Here is a 21,797-nt window from a genome sequence, read left to right as displayed (position 1 = left end):
TTAAAGGCGATCATGAAAGAATTAGAAAAACGTTAGATATCGTTGCCATTATTCCAAGGTGGCTCAGCAGTAATTTTATTAGCTCAAATGTCGTAAGACAAGCTCCTCATTCCCCTTCCTCATAGGCTTCAATCAGTCTATCTCCGGAAGATTTATTTTAATTTTAATTAGATTTCAGTATCAGAATGGCATTTTGACAGGCCTGCTCAACATTCTGGGTTCAAATCCGGGTGAGGGTGAGAAAAATATCTAGGAGAAATCGTTCGGACCCTGTCACAGGCAACGGCACAATTTAAGATGCCAGCTATAGTTGGAATTAGAGTTGTGCGAGGTAAAAGTCCGTCTTGTCGTTTCGAGTGCCTTTAAACTTGCAATCATTAGTCATGGCACATCTTTTTTATTGAAATCCGAAGCAAAATAAAAAAGTATATATTCTAACCATAGATCATGATTCCTAATTTCTAAAATCTCACATGCCTTGCCTAAAATTCGAAAAATCGAAGTCCATCCACCTTAATGAGAAGAAAGCACAGAAGAAGAAGAATGTATAATTATTATTTTCAGAGACAAAAATAATAATCATTATCAAAATTTCGAAGGGTGCTGTAAACACCTGTTATACTTCAATTCAAACATTAGCTTGTCAAGGCAATTTTGTCGACTTCATGCTAAAACTGGAAAATTTGCATTACCAATTTTCAAGAAAAATCCGAAATTACATTTTATGCATATGATACTGATTATCAGAAAACAGACTCCCGTTCTGGTTACTCAGCCTTAAAATGCAGTTTGGAGAAGTTCATCACAGTGGAAAATTACTCACCTTCACGGTGTGAGTGGAGCAACTCCCAGGGAGGAATCGCTTTCTTCACCTGCGGAGCTGGAGCTGGAACCGAGGGAGATGATCATTTCTTCCACACAGTGTTCCAAAACTCCTTCCTTTTACCACTGCTTCTGCGTCAGCCCCCATGTGTGTTTCACCACAGAGGCCCATTTTTCTGCAGTAACATTCTCAATACCCTCTCTGGTCAGTCTCTCTATTTCAGTGATAGTGAACCTCTTGTTGTTCTCAGCTACGTAACCCTTCACTTGTGACCAAATATTTTCTATGGGGTTCAAATGGGCATGGTAAGGAGGCAGCCTGATCACCTGGTGGCCATTCATTTTTGCAATCTCATCGATGACATAAACGGGTTTCGGTTTGTAAGCTGTCACAAGCTCCATTAGCTCTGACTTTGTAGTACAAGGTTCAATGGTAATATCTGTGTTCCGAGGCAAGACATTTCTTTCTACCCAAGCCAGCATGTCAGCTTTTCTCGTCTGCATTGTTGGGGCTCTGTCCGCTATTACAGAATGGTATGGAGCATTATCCATAACAATGGTGGACTTGGGAGGAATGTTTTTAAGGAGGGAATTTTCAAACCATGCCGTGAAGGAAGCAGCATTCATTTCTTCGTGGTAGTACCCTGTTTTTCGCGACCGAAACATGAGGAAACAATTTGGAACGAAGCCTCGTACAGTGCCAGCATGCAGGACAATGATCCTACCTCCCTTTCCTATCGGGCCTTTCATTGTGCTTTCTGGTGTTCTGTCTGACCACCCCTTGGTTAAGGTGTGGCCAGCGTTTACAAATGTTTCATCAAGCCACACAATGCTTTCGTAATCTGCATTCCTAACAGCCCTCAAGTAGCGACAGCGCCAAGCTACGATATCATCAACACAGTTCGGTTTGAGTATTTTTCAAAATGAAATCTTAACTTATGAAGGGAGATTCGAAGGGAAGACGCACTACCAAAAAACAATTTATCTTCTCTAAGACTCTTATGTAGTTTTCGTAGTGTTGGGTGTTCCTTTCTCTTGTAATAGGCATATATATGCCGTCGAATTGCTCCTTCCTGGAAACCATCCATACTGGTCACACGTTTGTCATAGTGTCGGGTTTTGCCCGGTGTTGATAACCCGTCATGTGATGGTCCAGATACATCCACTCCCTCTCTTTCCCCTTCACCTTCTTCCCAAGGCTCCTTTTCTTTCTTTTCTTTTTCTTTCCCTATTCTAATTACTGTAGCTTCAGAAATTTTTAAAGCTGCTGCTGTTCTTTCTACAACTTTGTTAACGTCTGTCAGTGGGCCTCCATTTTCCCTTTCAGCCTCAAAATATTCCCGTAAGGCACATACCATATCGCGAGCTTGACCACGAATGGCAAAGCCATGCCTCCCCATTGCCCTTGCCTTTTTTTCTAGGCGAATGATTCTAGGTCGCCCTCGTTGTCGTTTAGCGGCGCTCTGAACGGGTTGCAACATTTTGAGTTCAGTAAATGAGATAGTGTTAAAATGACACTATACTACACAATACCAAAATTTACACTACACTAGAACGCCAGCCTCGATAACGATACACTTATTAACACGAACACAATAGCACTATAATGTTTAGCTGATTTCAAAAACACACTATACAGAGAATAATGTCACTCAAAGTAGACATTGTTAGCCCAGCCACATGTGCTGCGTTATACCATATTGGCAACGTGGAACTCGGACAGACCGCCTCCCGAAGCTGTAAGACAGCGGGGTAGGAAAAGGGAGAGTGCATGTCGAGCTGCGATTGGCTGAAACGGGAGGCGTGTACTGGTTGCCATAGTAACTGCCACCTCCTACTACCACGCTGAGAGCTGTCAGAACAGGCACATTGTTTTAATAGCACTTTTTTTATAACTACTGTTACGGTTTTCGGAGCGCTTGAGAACGGTTGGCTGCTGAGAGAGCTCTTCCATTATTGTAGTGATAAAGTAGTTAAAACCTAGTGAAATAGCTTAATTTTTGTATTTGTGATTCATTTAGTGCTATTTATATAGTGGTGTTTAGTGCTTGTTGGTAGAAATTGGGAGTAGTGATATTTATTTAAATTTTATAACAAGTAATTCAGTTGGTCTTCAGTAAATTACGTTATCTAGGTTAAGTAGGCTAGCTAGGTGTACCTTGTTCGAATTTAGGTTTAGGATATACTTTAGGTAATATTAACTTTAAAAATATTTGTGAATATCTGTAGGTTCGTTGGTATAATACTTACAAAGGCAGATTATCGTAAGGAATAGTACCGTAACTTCCGCCGAAATTTCTCCGGTATTTCGTATAGATATCCGTCCAAACTATCGCGAAGGTAATAATTTTACTACATTAAAAACACGATACGCCTGTAAACTTCCATTTAAAAAGTAGTTAAAGAGATTACACGGTAATAGTTAACAGTCGTATTGTTATTGATTATTGTCACTCCTCATATTCAAATATTGCATTGTTGGCTACAGTCGTGAACAAAGGGAGTAGTGTAGTCAGTAAATATAAATAAAAATCAGTTGAACTTGTATTCCAATCATTTGTACTTCTGAGTAGGTAGTTAAAGTATCCGTAATTTATATTTCGCTCCCTCGATCTTTCAGTATTTATGAGCGGTTAGCTAATAATAATAAAGTTCATATATCCCAGTAATTGCAGTTCAAGTCCCTGAAGTAGTAGGAGTAGTTTTGATAGAAATATTTGAGAAATTATTGTAGACAACCTAGTATTTTTCAGTAGGCCTAATTAAGGACACTTTTATTCTCCGTCCCGTGGACTAGGGAAAAATAATAGTAATCCACCAGCTGCAATAATCACATAACCACATTTCAGTAGAACTGTAGTGAAGATAAGGTATAATATATTAGACAATATATAGCCAGTTATATTCGTGTTTTTCTTCGTATACGGCAATCATTTCGCTACTTAAGCATTTAAATAAACTCAGTGTAGTGTACCGGTAGTGTAGATACATTGCAGTATAGATACAGTACTTTTAGATAGTGCCGTATCTTGCCTGCTATATTCGTGTGTTATCTTTCGTGTGTATTAGACCGTAATACTAATAATAATTTGTCCAAGCATTGAGCTTCGTTGTAATCTTTGAGTACAGTAGTTCTTGCAAATTTCATTTCTCTTTGTGCTTAGTAGTGACATACGGTACCGGTATTGTAATTAGGATACGTCTGAAAGTAGTTTAAAAATTACTGTAGTGTATTGCACAGTAGTATACGAGTAATATCCTATTATAATTTAGTGTGCTTATTTTATTATTGTAAAATATTTGTGTAGTACTGGTGTAGTAGAAGTATCCGTAGAAACTCGTACTAAAATACTGTTGTTGTAATTAGGATAGGCTTAATTGCAGTTTGGAATTGTGCAGTTCTTGTGTATTACATTCGAATTCAGTAATTAACAGCAGTTTTTATCCTGTTAGGGGTTGTAGGATAAAAAATAGAGCTCGACTAAGTAGTATTGTAGTGTAGTCGTATATTAATTACCTTATTGTGTGATATTTGAGTACTATCCCAGTCAATATATCCCTCCGTTCATTTTTTTTTGCAAATAAGTTATTTTATTTTTAATTTCATTTTTTTCCGTAGAGAATGGCTAAGGAGCGCGAGTGTACGAACTGTGGGTGTGGCGAGGCATTGAGGGGTATGAGGGAGGAGTTGGAAAGTTTGAGGGAGATAATTAGGATTCTCACAGAAGACAGGAAGGAAGATAGGACTCCCTCAAACAATGTACAGGTTACAGTAGGTGTACAAGCGGGAGGGGAAGGGAAGGGGGGAGTTGTAGAACACAGGTGGTCTAATGTTCTAAGGGGAAGGAGATTGCAGGCTAAGGGCTCTCTTCAGGATCAGAATTCAGGACAGGTGTCTGTGCAAAATCAGTACGAGTCACTCCAGGTAGAACAGAGTGAAGATGAGGGACAGGGAACTGTTGGTGAGATGTGTGGAAGTAGGAGGAAGGGAAAAGGTAGGAAAGGGAAATGTAGAGTAGAGGATAGGAAAAGACAGGTGGAACAGGGTCATGGGAAGGAGAAAAGGGAGGAGGAAGTAGCTTCTGCAGCTATCAGGAATGACAGGGCTGACCAGGAGGGGAGGGGATCAAATGAGGTGGGTAGGGTTGAGGCTCTGGTCATGGGGGATTCCATTGTTAGACACGTGGGGAAAGTGTGTGGAGGAAAGGGAACCAGGGTAGAATGTTATCCAGGAATTAGGTTGAGGCAGATGTTGAGGAAAGTAGAAAAGAGGGAGGAGGGGAAGGAGAAGGTGGTAGTATTTCATGTTGGTACCAACAACGTAAGGAAAGCTTATATAAGTACCAACATAGTTGGAGATGTGTGGGATCTGGTAAATGCAGCACGGGTGAAGTTTAAGAAAGCGGAGATTGTTATTAGTGGAATACTGTGTAGGAGGGATACTGACTGGAGGGTGATTGGGGATTTAAATGAGACTATGGAGTGGGTATGTGGGAAACTGGGAGTGAAATTTCTAGATCCTGATGGGTGGGTAGGAGATAGGGATCTGCGCTCAGATGGCCTTCATTGAAACCGCAGTGGTACGTATAAGTTAGGAAATTTGTTTGGAAGGATAATAGGGAGGTACATTCAGGGAAACGGGATGGGATAGGGAGCGGTGATAAGAGAACAGGGAACTGAAAATCAAGTAGGGATGACATAAAATTGTTAGTGTTGAACTGTAGAAGTATTGTAAAGAAAGGAATAGAATTAAGTAATTTAATAGATATATATTTACCAGATATTGTAATAGGAGTTGAATCATGGCTGAGAAATGATATAATGGATGAGAAATTTTCTCACCGAACTGGAGTGTGTATCGTAGAGATAGGATAGGAATGGTGGGAGGGGGAGTGTTCATTCTGGTGCAAGAAGAATTTGTAAGCTACGAAAAAGTTAAAGATGAGACACATGAAATTCTAGGTGTAAGGCTCATTTCTAAAGATAATAGGCAACTTGATATATTTGGAGTGTACACATCGGGAAAGGGTAGCACTGACGCGGATTCGGAATTATTTGATAGGATAGTCAGCTATGTGGGAAACGACATGGAAAGAAATGTGATTGTAGCGGGAGATCTGAATATGCCAGATGTCAATTGGGAAGGAAATGCGAACGACAGGAAGCATGACCAAAAAATGGCAAATTAGTTAATATGGGAAGGACAGCTGATTCACAAAGTGATGGAACCAACCAGAGGGAAAAATATCCTGGATGTGGTGCTGATAAAACCAGATGAGCTCTATAGGGAAACTGAAGTAATATATGGTATTAGTGATCATGAAGCTGTTTTTGTGGTAGTTAAAAATAAATGCGATAGAAAGGAAGGTCTTAAAAGTAGGACTATTAGGCAGTACCATATGACTGACAAAGCAGGCATGAGGGAGTTTCTAAAAAGTAACTATGATCGGTGGAAAACGGTAAATAAAAATGTAAACAGACTCTGGGATGGGTTTAAAGAAATTGTTGAGGAATGCAAAAGTAGGTTTGTGCCTTTAAGGGTGGTAAGGAATGGTAAAGACCCACCTTATTATAATAGGGAAATAAAGAGACTAAGAAGGAGGTGCAGACTGGAAAGAAATAGAGTTAGAAATGGCTGTGGAAGTAAGGAGAAATTGAAGGAACTTACTAGAAAATTGAATCTAGCAAAGAAGGCAGCTAAGGATAACATGATGGCAAGCATAATTGGCAGTCATACACATTTTAGTAAAAAATGGAAGGGTATGTATAGGTATTTTAAGGCAGAAACAGGTTCCAAGAAGGACATTCCAGGAATAATTAATGAACAGCGGGAGTGTGTATGTGAGGATCTTCAAAAGGCAGAAGTATTCAGTCAGCAGTATGTAAAGATTGTTGGTTACAAGGATAACGTCGAGATAGAGGAGGAGACTAAGGCCAAAGAAGTAATAAATTTTACATATGATAACAATGACATTTACAGTAAAATACAAAATTTGAAAACTAGAAATGCGGCTGGAATTGATCAGATTTCTGGGGATATACTAAAGACAATGGGTTGGGATATAGTACCATATCTGAAGTACTTATTTGATTATTGTTTGGTCGGAGGAGCTATACCAGATGAATGGAGAGTTGCTATTGTAGCCCCTGTGTATAAAGGAATGGGTGATAGACATAAAGCTGAAAATTACAGACCAGTAAGTTTGACATGCATTGTATGTAAGCTTTGGGAAGGCATTCCTTCTGATTATATTAGACATGTTTGTGAAATTAATAACTGGTTCGATAGAAGGCAGTTCGGTTTTAGGAAAGGTTATTCCACTGAAGCTCAACTTGTAGGATTCCAGCAAGATATAGCAGATATCTTGGATTCTGGAGGTCAAATGGACTGTATCGCGATTGACCTGTCTAAAGCATTTGATAGGGTGGATCATGGGAGACTACTGACAAAAATGAGTGCAATTGGACTAGACAAAAGAGTGAACAAATGGGTTGCTATATTTCTAGAAAATAGATCTCAGAGAATTACAGTAGGTGAAGCTTTATCTGACCCTGTAACAATTAAGAGGGGAATTCCTCAAGGCAGTATTATGGGACCTTTATGTTTTCTTATATATATAAATGATATATGTAAAGGAGTGGAATCGGAGGTAAGGCTTTTTGCGGAAGATGTTATTCTCTATAGAGTGATAAATAAGTTACAAGATTGTGAGCAACTGCAACGTGACCTCGAAAATGTTGTGAGATGGACAGCAGGCAATGGTATGTTGATAAACGGGGTTAAAAGTCAGGTTGTGAGTTTCACAAATAGGAAAAGTCCTCTCAGTTTTGGTTACTGCGTTGATGGGGTGAAAGTTCCTTTTGGGGATCATTGTAGGTATCTGGATGTTAATATACGGAGAGGTCTTCATTGGGGTAATCACATAAATGGGATTGTAAATACAGGGTACAGATCTCTGCACATGGTTATGAGGGTGTTTAGGGGTTGTAGTAAGGATGTAAAGGAGAGGGCATATAAGTCTCTGGTAAGACCCCAACTAGAGTATGGTTCCAGTGTATGGGACCCTCACCAGGATTACCTGATTCAAGAACTGGAAATAATCCAAAGAAAAGCAGCTCGATTTGTTCTGGGTGACTTCCTACAAAAGAGTAGCGTTACAAAAATGTTGCAAAATTTGGGTTGGGAAGAATTGAGAGAAAGAAGAAGAGCTGCTCGAGTAAGTGGGATGTTCCGAGCTGTCAGCGGAGAGATGGCGTGGAATGACATTGGTAGACGAATAAGTTTTAGTGGCGTTTATAAAAGTAGGAAAGATCACAATATCAAGATAAAGTTGGAATTCGAAAGGACAATCTGGGGCAAATATTCATTTATAGGAAGGGGAGTTAGGGATTGGAATAACTTACCAAGGGAGACGTTCAATAAATTTCCAATTTCTTTGAAATAATTTAGGAAAAGGCTAGGAAAACAAGAGATAGGGGATCTGCCACCTGGGCGACTGCCCTAAATGCAGATCAGTATTGATTGATGATGACACCGAGGTTCTGGAATTTAGTCCCATAAATCTTTTACGTGCCAGTATATCTACCGACACAAGGCTGACGTATCTGATAACCTTCAATCAATCAATACTGATCTGCATTTAGGCCAGTCGCCCAGGTGGCAGATTCCCTATCTGTTGTTTCCTAGCTTTTCTTAAATTATTTGAAAGAAATTGGATATTTATTGTAAAACCACCGGTCGCATTTTTAATTAAGTTCGAACCTATTATAAATGTGCGAAAAAATACTACCGTACCGGTAACAATGTCTTCTAGATTGTTGTTCTTCCTCTTCTCCTTGTTAAAATGGTTATGGGCTTGTTATGTCACCCAGACGCAATGCTTATAAATAATTGTATGATTGTCCGGCTCCATGGCTAAATGGTTAGCGTGATGGCCTTTGGCCACATGGGTCCCGGGTTCGATTCCCGGCAGGGTCGAGAATTTTAACCATAATTGGTTAATTTCGCTGGCACGGGGGCTGGATGTATGTGTCGTCTTCATCATCATTTCATCCTCATCACCACGCGCAGGTTGCCTACGGGCGTCAATTCAAAAGACCTGGAGCCGAACTTGTCTTCGGACACTCCCGGCACTAAAAGCCATACGCCATTTCATTTCATTGTATGATTTCACCAAACTTCTCTTTATTGGTACACAGATGATTATTTTTATTTTATTTATTTATTAGAAGGTTATTTCATTCCCACCCTATGGGTAGGCGGGTCGTCAGCTATACAAAGTAGCTCTTAGGCCGTGTACAATATATACATGTAAAGAAAATCGAATGTTTAGTGGTATGTATAGACACACGTAAGGGAAAAGTAGGAGGATAACGAATTAGGATACACCGTTATACAGATATGTACAGAATAGGATAACAAAATTATGAATATACAACGAAGAGAACATGTTTGCATCGTAGCATATTCGAGCAAGAGTTCATATAGTCCATTGGGCGTCAATGCACTGACAACATAAGCACTGCACTAGTCAAGTTCACAACATACTGAGTAGGAAATGAGCATGGCGTGCACTGACAATTGTTACAAATAACAGACGAAATTGCAGAAATAATGGAAAGACAACACTGAATATAAAAAATATGGAAGAAAAGTCGGTTGAATAACGTTCAAGAACACCAATTGCTAGCTTAATCAAGTCCACATAACGTAAGTAAAGAACGTGCCGCAGGTAGAATGTCAATCGGCACGAATGAATGCACTGAGAAAAACAAACAGAAATTAGAAGCACACGCACTACCTTGTGGCACTGCAGAAAAACGAAACGGAAACACTGTCACATAATACAATATGTCCTCACTTCGGACGAAAAATATAAATAATAACAATAATAATAATAATAATAATAATAATAATAATAATAATAATAATAATAATAATAAACACAAGATTAGAACTAATGGGACGGAAAGTCCGTTTGCTTGTGCCAGAGTAGAAACAGAGAAGAGATTGTGATGATAAAAATAATAGTGATAATAATAATAATAACAAATAGAATAATAAATAATAAAAAATAAAACAAGAGACGGACACTGGTCGTGCTGCAGAAATATAGGCTGCACCACTGTGCGTAGGAGCATCATAGAAATGGAAAAAATCTGTTTTAGCTTGTAACAGGACAGTGGTGGAGAGAGAGTGGGGGGGGGTGAAGCTAAGTGATGGGGGGAGGAAAGAGATGAGAAATCTGGAGTGTGCGACGGTCGTTAAGAATGGCATCAGCTAAAGGGGATAAGGACAGGGCTTCGGTGATGATAGGATTGTGATTACAGGTACCTTTGGTGAGATAGTTGAGGCGTAGAGAGTGAAGGTGACCAAGGATAGTGGGGAAAAATAAAGTGTTTGAAAGTTAGCAGAGGGAGTGTCAAGGGGGAGGCGATGTGCGATTCGTAGAGCATGTCTGTCTACTTTCAAGAGCTGAATATACTGTCGAACATGAGCAGTCAACCAAGTCAGGAAGGCATGGGTGACGACAGGACGGATAAAGGATGTGTATATATGGATAATATGGGAGGGTCGAAGACCCCAGGTATTCCCAGTGAGCGAACGAAGGGCACGGAAGCGAGAAAATGAGTTTTTATAGACATTATCAAGGTGATGGTTCCATTGGACGTTATTTTGAAAGGTAAGGCCTAAATATTTTAATAGATTAGCCTCTGCAAGGGATGTATTGTACATAGTTAATAGAACTCAATGACGGGGGCGGCAAAGACGGGATTTTTACGGAAAACAATAAATTGAGTTTTAACAGGATTAACGGACAAATGCCAGGATTGAAGCCAGGTTCCGAGGGTAGTGAGGTAGGCTTGGAGTTGAGTAGTTAAGGTGTTAGTCGTGGTGGAAAGGGCAAGAATAGCTAGATCATCTCCATATTGATACAGGCGGAGGAGAGGATCAGGATGGGGAATATCATGAGTGAAAAGGATATCAGCTAAGGTGAAAGTGGAGAACCTTGTTGAACTCCGGAAGTCATAGGGAAAATATAAGAGGAGGTGCCATGAATTAAGATACGAGCTGTGCGGGAGCGAAGATAGTGATAAATAAAACGAATAAGAGTAAGAGGAAGCGGTAAATGGCGCAATTTAAACAGTAAGCCGGAGTGCCACATAGTATCAAAAGCTCTATGCACATCAAGACACACCAGTGCAGCAGTTTTCCGGGGCCCTATAGGAAGAAATATCGGAAGGAGGTTTGCCAGGCTTGAGGAAGAGAAGTACGTTAGCTCGACCCCAATGAGAAGGATAAATACCAGTATAAAGCATAGTAGTATAGACTGAACTGAGGAGATCGAAGAGAATGGGTGGAGCTTCACGGATATGACGGTAGGTTATGGAATCAGATCCGGGGGCAGTATTTTTCGGATGTTTAAGGAAAGTACGGATTTCATGAGGCGTAATAGGGGAATTGAGTGGGTGAATATAATCAATATTAGGATAATGATGAAAGGTGGGTTGAAGTTCAGGACGATCTGGATGACTATAATGGTTAATTATGGGCTCATCAGGATGGTAGAGTGTAGGGGAGAAGGAGGAAGAGGAGACTTTGGAAAAATTGTCAGCAAACAAATAAGCTTTTTCCTTATCAGTAGTAGGGGGGTGCGGAAGATGATGAATGGGGTAGGTGGGGTGTGATTTTGTGTGCTGCGTCAAACGTTTCACAGATGATGTACTAAGAATTGCTTGATGGACAAGAACTTGCAAATCAAGTTAAGCAGTGTGTGATTGTACACAAAAAGTGGTTCCAAAGCACACGATATAGTTCACTAAAAAACGTAGCACATGTGCAAGCGTTTACGTACCTTCTGCTTCTGTTTCTTGAAATGTTGTTTGGGCTCCTTGTAATTTTCGCCCAATTACGTACCGAATGCACGGGATATACAAGAAACACACAAGGACACGGGTTGCTAAACTTCACGCTAGAGTGACCCACCTTAGCGAATTTTTACAATACGAACAAGCCTGGGTCGACATATAAGGAATAGAAAAGACAAGTAGGTGAAACTACTGGGGGGTTAAATTTAAAGGAATGTGGGACGCTGGACTGAGTGAAAGTATTAACTGAACAAATGGTGTTGGGGACATGGAATGAGGAAGGGATAGTTGATGTCAGAAACAACTATCCTTATCTCGTAACGCTGATATAATATGATGACAAATGAATGTGGATCCGCGATCTAGAGGGAGGGGAAATATGACAATAGACAGTAGCTATGTTGAGTGCGTTAAAGACAGGCCTGAGAGGGGAAGTAATTCAAAAAAATAGACTCGAATATGCAGTATACGAAGTGTTAGGGAAATGTATCAAGAAACCATTGAGATGATTTCGAGTAATGAATGTAATGAATGATTAGAGGTGTATATTGAAGTCATCTAAGAACTGATTTAAGGGGCACATACAGCTTAAACCTATCTAAAATAGGTAATATTCAATTTCAATTTTTACAGCTTCCATAGGGCCTTCTTAGCTAAACTTTTGCATTCATGACTGTAAGGTCCTTGTAAACCTAAATATTTAACAATATTTAGAAAATTAAAATTGTTAAAGATGTTTTTGGACATTTCAAATTTAGCAATTTTTTTCATACAAGAGTAGCGTTTCCCTCATATCATCCACAATTTTGGACTGATTCTAAAAAATTTTATTTTATATACTCACAAGTAATTGAGGATCAAACTGAATTAAGTTCTCTAAAACATTTTATATTTAAGTAATTGTTTTGAAACAATACAACAATACTTCCTATCATTAATTTTTAGGTATTTTTTGAAGAAATATTAAAAAAAGGATCTGGCCATGATATTACTACAAAATTAATTCACTTTTTAGAACACCAGAAAGTAATGTAAAGTACAAACTTTCATGCTCATATCTTTAAAACTGTTCATGTTACAAGCGAAACCGTTTTGAAAAACTCGAGTTGCGGTAAATGAGCATTAAAGTTGCAACTGAAATGAATGAACTCTAGAACATCTCTGATGCATACATGATTCCCTCTTGTGAGTTTCTCTAGGATGCTTCTTACATCCTTAGTCTTCTCCTTACTTTCCTTGCCTCCTTTGTCGATTGTTGAGCTCTTATAAGGCTGCAAGTGACTCGTTGAGCATTGATATGGCTGAAAGCCTGGAGGCAGTACTCTCCAGGAACAAGTTGTAGCTTTTCATGAACTGTTAATCTACTCTGAATTCCATCATCGAAGGTCATAACAGCATCATTTACTGCTATACCTACCACTTTATGCCCTGCAAAGCGATTTTTGGCCAAATTCTCCAAATTTTGGAGTTTAAGGATTCATAATTGTTCTGGGTGTGGCTTCCTGCACACCTCTTCAGGAGATCTGTTTTAACTAAATTTTTAAACACAGGTTTGACAACCTCCATTATAGAAAGAGGTATGTTATTTTTGTGTTTGTAAGCCTGAACTTGCCCTTACACCAAGAATCGATAAAATTATATTGTGTGACGTTTGTATCAAAGAGGTGAGTGAAACTTGTTTTATATTTCTTCCTAACGAGTTATTATCAATTTAGCAAAATTTACATGGTATTTTAATTGACGCCTATTAAAATACGTAAAATTATAGCTGCCAAAATGTTTTAGAACCTATTCGTGAGCCTATTTTAGGCAGCTAAATAACATTTTAGCACCCAAAATCCGAGGTCTAGTAATCACATGTTAACTGCATGTTTCTGTGATGGTTGGAAGTGCAGTGTGTTGTCTGAATATGAATAAAAAGTGTTGGAACGAACACAAACACCCAGTCCCCGAACCAAAATAATTAATTAGACGCGATTATAATCTCCGATCCCGCCGGGAACAGAACAGGAGGACTTAACGCTGACCATTCAGCCAAGAATTCGGACAAAACGAAATCATTATTCAGTTCCATTATTTCTATCAGTACTGACATTCAACTTTTGTAGTAGAACAACACAAACTTAATTACTTAGTTTTATTATTTCTATCAATTTTAACATGCAACTTGTAGTTACAATCTTACCTCCCGACGTTTAAGGTCGGGCTGCCAGGTGCGCCACTGCCAACATGTCTCACAGTTTAGTACGGGAGAATGCGGAAGTGCCCAGTATTGTCTGTACTGTATTTGCTTCATTCCTTCCTCACACATCATGACATGGTGTTGAAAACTCGTCGTTGAGAAAGAACCATTTGTTGGGTAATGACATCATGTCATTCTTGTCTGATACTAAGTGCAACGATGTTGAGAAGGCATTCGTTAAGTTTTATGTTTGCTATAAGAAACTACACTATTTTACAGTACTTATGAAAAGTTGAAGGCTTTATCAAAGGCATATCTAGTGAACGCAGCTGCAAGTGCTCTAAAGAAGATCTGGGAAAATATCCCTCGTTAATGGACGCAAGATTCTGTCGGAGCTTCAAACGTACATTCTAAATCTTCAACAAGTATGCTTATTTTAGAGACCGTCAATGATACAGTGTCGTACCCGCCGGCTCATTAAACTGTATAATGCACCAAAGTTAATGAGTTGACTTAGCTTATGGCTGCCAAGAGAGAGAACAAGCAAAAGCCGGAAGCAGAAAATGATACGTTCTGTGAGAAAGGCCCGCTCAACATGGGCTTATCAAAGAAACTATTGATCTTCCTCTTTTTAAGCTTAATATCCCTGCCTACCAATACTCTCGCCCTGGCATCTCAACTTGATGTTCACTTGACGCGTGGTAATCCTGGTAATAATATTGATTTTAGATGCTGCTTGCAAAGACCATGACCTTGCTAACCGTGCTCGAAAACACGTGGGCGTTTTCTAATTACTATTTGCCATTCATTCATTTATCTAATAAATACTACTTTCCTTAGAATGTGTTCTGCGAAACAGATTACTTCTTTCCGCAAACCCTTCTGTCAAGTGACTTTCCTCCCTAAGTCTGGGAGATGTAACATATTTATACATGCATGAGGGAAGAATAAGGAATACTCAAATTATATTGCTAATAATGAGCAAGAGCTCTGTATGTTATGCTTGCTGCATTTCTCCTAAACTATGGAAGTTAAGCAACGTTAATTTTTGTGCAGATGTTCAAATAGAGAATGCGCGTTTAAACCAAACCTCGTAAATATTGCATACTCCTCTTAAACATGGTGAGACAGATTGTAGGTAAACACAAGTCTAGGCAGGAGATCAATCCATCGATAAGAACTTCGAGCTGTACATTCTCGCCACATCATTGTTTGAGCATACGAGTAAAGCGTTCTGCAATACATGCCTTGAGACTGCTGTTGAGATGAATGCCGACTGACTTGAGATGAGGAGAAAAATACTGTTGTAGAACTCTTTAGTATGATCCGTTAGAGGAAGTAATCGGCAGAGTATTGATTGTTGAACAATACCTTTCAAGGCGTCCTTCACTTGAACTGCTGTTTTAGAAGTCAGGGGTTCTACAAGAACAAACTTAGAATACACACCTATGATAATAAGTAGATTGTTATACCTTTTACTAATAGAGATATAAAGGAATCATTTCTTCTAAGACAGCTTGCCATAGTTCATCCTTTCCACTCGTAATGACACGTCTATGCCGGTACGGGTGACGAGCTGGTTTTGTGTAACACGTGCGCAATGCTTAGCATCACAGGTGAGGTCTTGCCTTGTAGAGGAATTACTCAATAATACCCGCATAACGTAATTCTTCCTCTATTTCTACAATCTCTGATTCAGGACCTGTGTGGCCGGAATCTTGAGATACTCTTAGCTCTTGCAAACGTTCTAGGAGTAGGTTGGGATCATTGCAGTATCTTGTGTCCATATAGAGCAAGAGAGGTTTGTAGATAACAACTGAGACCTCAGACAGACAGTTGATGTGAAGGACACAGATTAGAAATATACTCTCGACACTAGCGACTCTTATTTTGGTTTACAGATTCTGCCATCTAGTAATTACGTCGAGTAGCGTTAACAGATGAGACTGTCACTGTTAAACTTAACATCAGCCTCAACGATGCGAACAGAGTTACTTTCGTACCGAATACCACAGGTTGTGTCGGTGCGTCCATAGGTGTTTGAATAAATGTTTGCAAATGATAACGGTACTCTGGTATAATCTTAATCTCAGACAAGGAAGGTAGATGTTGTTCTGATGTAGTAGGTGTTTCTGCGATGACATATGTAGTTAAAACATGATTTACTTGGACGGTAAAGAGACGTTAAGATTTCCTTCCTACCCCTATACTTCCTCTTCATCCTGCTTCTCCATATTTTGAGTTGTAACAGAAAGTAAAATAGGCGCAGGAGATGTGATAGTGTTAAGAATATATTTTTGAGTTGTACCGAGTTGCACTTTCAGAAAGAAATCAGTATCTCCTCGAATACGTTTAAGTAATTTAAATGTACGTCGAATATTGTTTCGGGCATGGACTATACGTTGCGTAATCATTTTGTTTGATGTTGACATGATGTCAGTGTTAGATGAAGTGCTGTCCGTAACTGCTGTGTTGATGCTGACCAAAAACTAAGAAGCCGTAACGTTGCCATGATCAACCTGTAGCACCTAGACTTTTACAGTCATTGAATGCCATATCAGTTTTATCATTTTCGGCATACACAAGTCGCATGTTGCGCTCATCTTGTCGAAAAATTACAATGATATTGGCATTGTCACGTATCAACAGCTTAGGCACACGAGAGTTGGTTTGACTTAAATAAAACATTATACACATTTTTTACGTACCATACTTGAGTATTCACGAATGACGTCTTGTTCTTCTGTCACAACATCACCGAAGATCGTGAGAAAATTGGGACGCACGTAATTCGATAGTAGTACTTGCTCACGGGCGTAAAACTGAAAATATTTCTAACAAGATTTAAGCATATCCTGCAGAATCATATATAGTACAGTGGTTGATTGAGTGACTATGCAAAAATGTAAATATTCTGGAAGCGTTTGCCATTTGATAAAGTAATGAGTGTGCTTTATATTTGTTCTGCTAATTGAATGATGAAGTAGTATAAGACAAGCATATATGACGAATGAGATAAGATGTAAGAATCTTGATTATGATGATGCTTGTTGTTTTAAGGGGCCTAACATCGAAGGTCATCGGCCCTAAATGTAAGAATCAGTTCGTAAATCACTTTGACGAGAGCGGAATGGTGAAAAAACTGTAACACAACGTTATGAAGAAGATGAGGATGAAGAAGAATGAGAAGGAAACGAAGACAGTAGGATGGAAAGTGGATGTAACGGTGGCTCAAAAATCTAGTTGAGGAGAATACAATTCACGAACAGAGTAAAAAAATATTTAGAACACACGCTCGAATTATTCCTGTACCAAAACGAGGTGGATTCCTTCCAGCGTTGATTGCTGGACTAGCGGCTTTATGATCTCCAGTAGATGGCGAGAGTGCTCTACCTAGACCTGTCAAGGCTGTAGAAGAGGCAAAGCAGTAGTTGAAAGCAAGTCAACGTCATAATAAGATGATGGAGGCGATTGAATTGCGAGGTAAATGTGTATACACGAAAGTAGCACCATATACGAAAGGCCTCTGTATCTACATACCGACTAGAAACGTATACTGAATGCAATGCCACATCCAGCACAGACACACGAAAGAGTTCTTACGTTTGGTAAACAACTAGGCTTTCACTATTTTTGCAGTGCGTTTTTGCAAGATCGACTAATAGTAGAATAATTGGACAGTTCTGCCGCCTCCTCCTCCTCCGGCTCTCGGGAGAAACCTCCTCCTCCCACGGGAAATTTGAATTTTGGCGCGAGATTAGAATTTGTAAACAAAGCCGCGTGCTTTTTGACAGCTGTCATCGACAACAACGCATCGCTAACCTCACTGCTGCCATCTTAACGGGCCTAAACCTTAGTGGTACTAACATAACCTCACAAGCGCGAGATTTGAATTGGTAAACAAATCCACGTGATTTTTGACAGACAACAACGCATCGCTAACCTCAGTACTGCCATCTTGACGGGCCTAAACCTTACTGGTACCAACTTAACCGCACAAGCGCGAGATTTTAATTGGTAAACAAATCCACGTGCTTTTTGACAGCCACGTGCTTCTTGACAGCTATTATCGACGACAACGTATCGCAAACCTCAGTGCTACCAACTTAACGGGCCTAAACCTTAGTGGTACCAACTTAACCTCACTAGCGCGAGATTTGAATCGGTAAACAAATCCACGTGCTTTTTTTACAGGGTAAACAAATCCACGTGCTTTTTGACAGCCACGTGCTTTTTGACAGACAACAACGTATCGCTAACCTCAGTGCTGTCATCTTGACGGGCCTAAACCTTAGCGCGAGTTTTTAATCGGTAAACAAATCCACGTGCTATTTTGAAAGCTGTCATCCGCCATCTTCAAACCACAGAGCACCGTGCTGCCCTCTTTATCGCAGTAGCTGCAAATTCGTCACCTGTCATCCGCAGTGCTGACATCTTAACGGGCCTAAACCTTAGTGCTACCAATATAACCTCACTGGCGCGAGATTTGAATCGGTAAAAAAATCCATGTGCTTTTTGACAGCTGTCATCCGCCATCTTTAATCCATAGAGCACAGTGCTGCCCTCTTTAGCTACTTACCTTTGAAATGTGGTGGCGGATAATTCGAAAAATGCCTTTTGACAGCAGCCATCTTTAATCCAGAGAGCACCGTGCTGCCCTCTTTGTGGCGGTGGCAATTTCCACGTGCTCTTGTTTGGAAACAAACTCATGTGCTTTTTTTCTGTCAGCTGTCATCCGCCATCTTGCATCACAAACCTCAGTGCTGCACTCTTTAGCTATATACCTTTGAAATGTGGTGTCGGCAATTAGAAAAATTATATGTGCTCTTGTTTGGAAACAAAGCCAGGTGCTTTTTTGACAGCTGTCATCCGCCATCTTTAATCAATAGAGCACTGTGCTGCTATCATGCGGGCAATTTCGTCAGCTGTCATCCGCCATCTTTAATCCACAGAGCACCGTGCTGCCCTCTTTATGACATGTAGTAGTGGGTATTGGAAAAGTTCTGTTAGCTGTCATCTGCCATCTTTAATCAAGAGAGCACCGTGCTGCCATATTTAGCTAGATACCTTTGAAATGTGGTGGCGGCAAATTAAAAAATTCCACGTGCTCTTGTTTAGTAAACAAACTCACTCGCTTTTTGTCAGCCGTCATCCGCCATCTTACATCGCAAACCTCAGTGCTACACTCTTTAGGTACATACCTTTGAAATATGGTGGCGGATAATTTAAAAAGAAAAATTCTACAGCAGCCATCTCTCGACGCTAATTGCACAAGATGGTGGCTATACATGACTCCTTTAAGGTGCTTATGCAAGATGGCCGCTATACATAGGTTCTTATGAGACTCCCTTGGGATGCTTGCGCAAGATGGCGGTTATACAAGGCTCCTTATGAGACACCCTAGGCATGCTTGCGCAAGATGGCGTTTGCTCTTATGAGGCGGCTTAAGGGTCCTTGCAGAAGATGGCTAGAGACACCCTAAGGATGCTTGAGCAAGATGGACGCAACATGGTAGCTATACACGACTACTTATGAGACGCCTTAAGGGTGCTTGCGCAAGATGGCTGCTGCTCTTATGAAGAAAGCCAGCTTAGAGGCTAACGTGTCATGCTAGTTCGATTCATTAAATTTGGGGCTTAAATGCAAAATGTTAAATATCTCGCAAACGGTGCATCGTAGAGCAAAACGGACAAAATTTTTCCACCTAATACATAGGTTTGCAGTATCAGGAACATTATAGCATAAGATAAACATAGTATAATGATGAGTTCGACGGTTCGATTCCTACTTAGGCCCTTTGGCATTGGCAGCTATCTAATTCTATAAGATGGCGGCTATACGTGGCTTCGTATGAGACAGCTTAAGAGCGCGTGCACAAGATGGCTTTTGCTTTTATAAGACTCCCTAGGGTTCTTGCGCAAGGTAGCAGCGACAAGACGGTGACTATACACAGCTCCTTATGATACGGCCTAGAGATGCTCACACAAGATGGTGGCTGTTCTGATGAAGAAAGCTTGCCTTGCATCGTGCAGGTATCTTTACAGCACTAAACCTCTTACCTTTGAAATGTGGTGGCGGGTAATTTGAAAAATTCTACGTGCTTGTGCTTTTTTCTTAACAGCAGCTATCTTTAAACAATAGCGGCTATACATAAGCTGTTAAGGCCTCCTCTTATGTCAAGGCATAGCTCTATCGAACAAGCTTAAACCTGCATCGGGATAGCTTGAGTAAGCACGTGCTGCAGTGATGACGTCATTATGCACGTCTAGACTTACAAATCACAAAAGAAACATAACAAGACTAGTATCGAACACTGCACTCTATGCCGTTAACTTTATCATGTGATCGGAACATTGATTGAAGCGTTTAGAACACTAAATAAGTGATCAAGAATAAAATAGAACTCTGTACTCGATACAACATGTGTTTAGAACATGTCAGGGGATACTTTGTTCTAAGAAGATTCGATTATAGCACATTCCTGTTAGGGCTAATAGGCTAAAGGGCTAATGTGCAAAAGTGTTAAAGGGCGAATGGGCAAAAGGGGCAAAGGGCTAGTGTGCCTCTCCTCCCTTTATCCGGGCTTGAGACCGGCTCTACAACTAGAGGCGGAGTTAACATCCTAAGGAAGGGAGAATGTTGGGAAATAATCTATACGAATATAGCTACTCGATCGAGTATATACTGCAGATGCATGACTTAGGTGAGGGTAAGCGCTTACTTAATAATACCTACACGACGTAATTCATGGTATTATTAAGTAAGCGCTTAACCTCACCTAAGTCATCCATCTGTAGTATATAGTCGATCGAGTAGCTATATTCGTGTAGATTATTTCCCAACATTCTCCCTTCTATTAGGGTGTTAACTCCGCCTCTAGTTGTAGAGCCGGTCTCAAGCCCGGATAAAGAGAGGAAAGGCACCCTAGCCCTTTAGCCCATTAGCCTTTTAGCCCTTGAGCCCTTTTGCCCATTAGCCCTTTTGCCCATTAGCCTATTAGCCCTACAAAAATGTGCGATAATCTAATTTTCTTAGAACAAAGGTATACTCTTACATGCTCTAAACACATGTTGTATCGAGTACAGTGTCCTATTTTAGTCTTGATCACTTATTTAGTGTTCTAAACACTTCAATCAATGTTCCGATCACATGATAAAGTTAACGGCATAGAGTGCAGTGTTCGATTCTAGTCTTGTTATGTTTCTTTTGTGATTTGCCAGTCTAAACATGCATAATGACGTCATCATTGCGGCACGTGCTTACTCTAGCTATCCCGATGCAGGTTTAAACTTGTTCGATAGAGCTATGCCTTGACATAAGAGGAGGCATTAACAGCTTATGTATAGCCGCTATTGTTTAAAGATAGCTGCTGTTAAGAAAAAGCACGTAGAATTTTTCAAATTACCCGCCCCCACATTTCAAAGGTATGAGGTTCAGTGCTGTAAAGATACCTGCACGATGCAAAGTTAGCTTTCTTCATCAGAGCAGCCACTATCTTTTGTGAGCACCTCTAGGCCTTATCACAAGGAGCTGTGTATAGTCACCGTCTTGTCGCTGCTAACTTGCGCAAACACCCCTAGGGCGTCTCATAAGAGCAGCAGCCTTCTTGTGCAAGCGCTCTTAAGCTGTCTCATACGAAGCTATGTATAGCCACCATCGTGTAAAATTAGATAGCTGTCAATGCCAAAGGGCCTAAGTAGGATTCGAACCGTCGATCTCGTCATTATACTATGTTTTTCTTATGCTATAACGTTCCTGATACTGCAAACCTATGTATCAGGTGGAAAAATTTTGTCCGTTTTGCTCTACGATGCACCGTTTTCGAGATATTTAACATTTTGCATTTAAGCCCCAAATTTAATGAATCGAACTAGCATGACACGTTAGCCTCTAAGCTAGCTTTCTTCATTAGAGCAGCAGCCAT

This window comes from Anabrus simplex, chromosome 5 (assembly GCF_040414725.1).
Source record: "Anabrus simplex isolate iqAnaSimp1 chromosome 5, ASM4041472v1, whole genome shotgun sequence".
Taxonomy (NCBI): domain Eukaryota; kingdom Metazoa; phylum Arthropoda; class Insecta; order Orthoptera; family Tettigoniidae; genus Anabrus; species Anabrus simplex.
This window is presented reverse-complemented; position numbering follows the sequence as displayed.